This window comes from Suricata suricatta, chromosome 1 (genome assembly GCF_006229205.1).
Source record: "Suricata suricatta isolate VVHF042 chromosome 1, meerkat_22Aug2017_6uvM2_HiC, whole genome shotgun sequence".
In the NCBI taxonomy this organism is placed as follows: Eukaryota; Metazoa; Chordata; class Mammalia; order Carnivora; family Herpestidae; genus Suricata; species Suricata suricatta.
In genome coordinates this window covers 186,844,861-186,849,600 of record NC_043700.1, presented here as the reverse complement: position 1 = coordinate 186,849,600, position 4,740 = coordinate 186,844,861, and the positions used below count along the sequence as shown (strand labels likewise).

Genomic DNA, 4,740 nt, shown 5'->3' with positions numbered 1-4,740 from the left:
TGGGGAATGTGGTCGATTCCCAACCTCCTCCGGACCCTCCCAGACGTGATCTGAAACCAGACCCCTGTAGGCAGGGGGCAGGGAGAGACAGAAGAAAGACAAGAGCCTCTGCAGGCTGGGAGGCGGAAGGGAACTTACACATGAGGCTTGTCTTCAGCCGCCCCAAGAAGAATAGATCTCCAGACCCACCCACCAAATCTTTAAAGTTTCTAGAGAAGATTTAGTGGTGTTCAGTCACGTACACAGGACAGATGGTCAGCACCGCATTATTATCTCAAAGGTGTGTCCTTGGGGCAGCTTCTGGGAGCGGGAAGGGCAGGTGAAATACACATTCCAAGGACAGGGGAGTTTGGGAGCCAGCTCACGGCTCAACCAGCAGTCATGTCCTCTCAAAGACCTCCGCAAACAGATGTGGTAAAGGCAGAGGTGGGAGGGAGGCACACAGCATGAGATATTCAGAGATGGTATCTCTAAGCAGGTGGCATCTGGGCAGACACTGGAAGGGTGAAAGTAGTCATTCTGGGGGGGGATATTTACAGAGGGGTGAGAGTGTGCATAGATGCCCTGAGTGGACGAGGGAAGAGGGCAGGATGTGTTTAGGGGAGAAGAGGGAGAGCCAGGTCAGAGCTGGTGAGAAGGCTGCAGGCTGGGGTCCGGCGCTTGCCAGCTGTGACACAGGTTTGCACTGTATTATTAAGGGTGCAGGGCTCGGTGGTGGAAGAGAGAGGAAGGAGAACGAAATCTCAGGGTGAATGAGCTACCGGCAAGTCCTTATGATGCAGACTCTGCCTTTGCAGAGTTATTGGCACCCACAGGGAAAGGGCAGTTTTCTCTTCCCAGGTGTGTTTGTGACTTGCTGGGATTTCCATCTGCCAGAGACCCTCCAACACCGATCCTCCAGCACCGCATGGGCACTGGGCCATGGCTGAACTGCTCTGAATGGAAGTGAGGCCAAATTCAACAATGTGGCCTAATGAGAACCGCACGAGAATGGACATTTAACACTTTTTCTAGGACATTCAGAATAGAATCCTGGGGCTTACATATTAATAGTCATAGGCACATTGATTATATGGCTCCGTGCTCCCCGCATGGGGTCACTGCCAACCTTCTGATTTTCTTTGGTGAGGAATAGAGTTGCATTTCATAGCATGCCTGGATGGCTCAGTTGATTAAGCATCTGACTCTTGGCTCAGATCACGATCACGTGGTTCGTTGGTTCGAGCCCCATGTCAGCTCTGTGCTGGCCATGCACAGCCTGCTTGGGATCTTCTCTCTCCCTCTCTCTCTCTCTCTGCCCCTCTCCCAACTCACTCTGTCTCTGTCTCTCTCAAGATAAAGAAATAAACTTAAAAAAAAAGAAAGAAAGATCTGATGAGGCTTTCCCTGGAGGATGATGGCATGTAGGCAGAGGGAGAAAGAAATTAATATTTTTGGTGAACTTACTGAGCGCCGGGCATTGTGCTGGGTATTTTATACACAGTAAAGCACTGGCCTTTCATGACCCCCATGAAGTTGGAATTATTATCCAAGTCTTCATACAAAGGACCTGAGTCTTAGAGCTGTTAGGTGGTATGTACCAGGTCAATCAGAATGGAGCCAACAAACCCGGGGCAGCTGGACCCCAGAATTTGTGTGTCCCCTTGCTGGTGACAAGCTGTATTTTCCTCCCTTCCCCAAAAGATCCTGACTCAGCAGATGCCACATCAGGCACATCTCTAAATGCCTCAGTTTCCTCACCCATTAACTGAAGAGCCTAGACGTGTCAGCTAAAGGTAAGGTTTGCTGGGCTTTATGGGGCCCAGACCTTTCCATTTACACTGTCTGCGCTGGTACATTTCCCACATCCAGTATGCAAAGTGAAACATGTTCCTTCTTGCTCTGAATGTTCTTGTGGTTGTAATTCTTATCTTTATTGCTACCCCTGCAAGGAGGAGTAAATCATTATGTGTGTATTTTTGTTGGCTTCTCTCTCCCCCCTCCTTCTCTTTCAAAGTTAATCGGGTTACTTCCACGTAATTTTTTACAAAGTAAATTTCCAGCTACCTTTAACCACAAATTAGTCATCACATTGAGCTTTTGAGGGTTATATTAAGTCATTCGTCATCGATGCTGCCGATAATAGTTAGCTTAGGCTAAATGCTTCCTCGTTCAGGGTATTTATCACATCCTGTACTTGCCAGGCCTGTGAAATGAAAGCAGCCAGGGTGCGAACTTGTTCATGGGAAGCGCGGGGTAATGAATGAAAGCTGGGTAAGCTGCCAAGGCCTCTGTCGTCGGGGGGCGGCTATTATAGGCATTATTACACCCCTCTCGGCATGTTTCATCCCTGAAGGATGGAAGAGGCCAAGAGGAGGCGTATACAGGCTCACAAGTACGGAGGGGCTGGGTAGGGAGGATCTGGGCTTTCCTGTCTGGGACCCAAGATTTTCCTTTGACCTTGGGCAAACTGTGTGCTCTCCTCCACCTCAGGGTCCTCACTTGTGACATGTGAATTAGAACCTCCGCTCCACGGGGCTGTTGTGAGGTTTTAATGAAGCCGTGTCTGTGACACATTAGCCCCGTGCCTGGCTCATAGTGTTTGGGAGAATTTGGCTTTCTTGACACTTGACACTTGCCGTGACATGAATCTCTGAAGCGTTCCGGGGGATTGACTCTATCACATCACATGTCCCTGGTCCTCCATTCCAGATGGGTCTGCAGATGAGGGCCTCAGAGCTGCCCCATGAAAACGTAGCTTCAGATGTACCCCATGAATCCGGAATCTCCCAGTGTTCTGTCCAGGTTTCTCATTCTAGTCCATCATTTTTTAAAATGTTTTATTTATTTTTTGATACAGAGAGACAGAGCATGAGTAAGGGAAGGGCAGAGAGAGAGAGACACACACACACAGAATCCTTAGTAGGCTCCAGGCTCTAAGTTGTCAACACAGAGCCTGATGCGGGGCTCAAACCCACATTCCATGAGATCATGACCTGAGCTGAAGTCAGACACTTCACTGACTAAGCCACCCAGGTGCCCCTCATTCTGGTCCATCGTAATCCATTTTTTTTTCCAGCAAGCAGCTTTTGACACTGAGTTCATGCTCTCTGATATTTAATATCTACGCAACCCTTGTTCTGGCTTCATGCTCTCGTCTATGAACTGACCTTCAGAGCAACACTTCATTGGCTTCCAGTACACTCGGAATAATTTACAAATAACTCCGGGATCCGTGCCATGGCCCATTGGCTTTATGTATGACAGTCCTGAGGTCGTGTGTCAACTTCTCTTATTATCTTCCTTCTCCTTCTCCACCGAGAAGTAACAGGCCTTCCTGTGGCTCCAGCCCCAGCGTCCCACGCCTGCTCCTGCCTCAGCCCACTTGCACCTGTCTTCTTCCCGGAACCCCTGCCTCCCAGTGATGGCTTGCACTTGAACCAGCTTCACGTCTTTGCTCAGATGTCATTCCCTTAAAAAAGCCTTCCCCCAATTCCCGGCTTAAGGTACTAGAACCCCCTCCCTTACTTCCTATGGTCTCAGTCTGTTCTATTTGTCTTTTCAGTCTTTTTTTTTTTTCAGCTTCACTCAGACCCAGAGTATCAACACTCAGTAGGTGAACTGCTGTTGACGAAAAATATTGCCATCATTGTAGTTTTCAGTCTTTATGGTCACATTATGTATTAACTGTATCTTTTGCCAGATTTGTCCCACTAGAGTATGAGTGATATGATGGGAAGGGGTTTTTTTGTTTTGCTTTGCCCTATATCCGCAGCCCTAGAAAAGCACCTGCCACTCAGTGTGTATGTTATAAATACTTGTTGAATGAAAGATGCATAAACACGCTGACCTTTGTCAGTAACCATGTCATGAAACTTGGAATAGAGGGATGGGGCAGATGAGTGAGGGGACGGTTTTTTTGGTGCATTTTCTCTTTGGATAACAATCACCTTGCTCTGTAGGGCAACGGGTATTATTCCCATTTGACAGATAAGCCGGATAAAAGAGATTTGGAGGTTAGGGTCTTCAGGTTAAAGGATGGCACATAAAAGAGCCTCCATTTCTCTGACAGCAAATGCTCTGTAAGGGCTTCCTTAGTGAATAATTTGTAATATAATCCAGGTTTGGAAACTATGTGTTATCTTTTGATTCTTGGCTTTATTGCTGTTTTTACTGTCGTTGCTCTTATTATTAGTACTAGTCCTTGAACTTGATTTCATAATATCAAGTTATTAATACCTTGTATCATAATATCAAATATCATAACCTCCCCAAGGCTATGTGAGTGAGGACATAACACATATTCCGTCCACACATAAGACTGCATTAAATCACACACGTAGAGATGATGTGAAGGGTCAGACTCACAGTTCATGCCACGCATCCTGCAGCCACTGCCGTCTCCTAGTCCTGCCCTCTCCTTGTTTATATGAAGGAGCTGAGGCCCAAGGTCACACAGAGGCAGAACTCATGAAAGGCACGAGGTCTAATGAGTCCCTCAGGCTTTCTGTCTAGTGTGAAATACTGTTATTTCTTTAGCACGAGCCACTCTCAGAGTGCCTGGTATTTAGTAGGTTTTGGGAAATGAATGATTCTGTGCTAACAGCACCAACTGTACCCTTTGTAATTGGGTTCCATTCATTCATTCATTCATTCACTCACTGGACACATATTGACTGGACTGTTACTCTCTCCCAAGCCCTCTGCTGTAGCCAGGGGATAAAATGGTGGTGAGCAACAGGCAGGTGTCCTTGCCTACAA

At 47.3% G+C, this 4,740-nt stretch overlaps 1 non-coding gene across 1 annotated transcript; it reads right to left on the bottom strand.

The window, feature by feature from the left end:
• Positions 1-3,563: 3,563 nt before the first annotated feature.
• On the bottom strand, positions 3,564-3,634 carry LOC115303735. The gene has a single exon (XR_003914218.1). It is a non-coding gene; the product is annotated as a small nucleolar RNA SNORD56 (small nucleolar RNA).
• Positions 3,635-4,740: the final 1,106 nt, after the last annotated feature.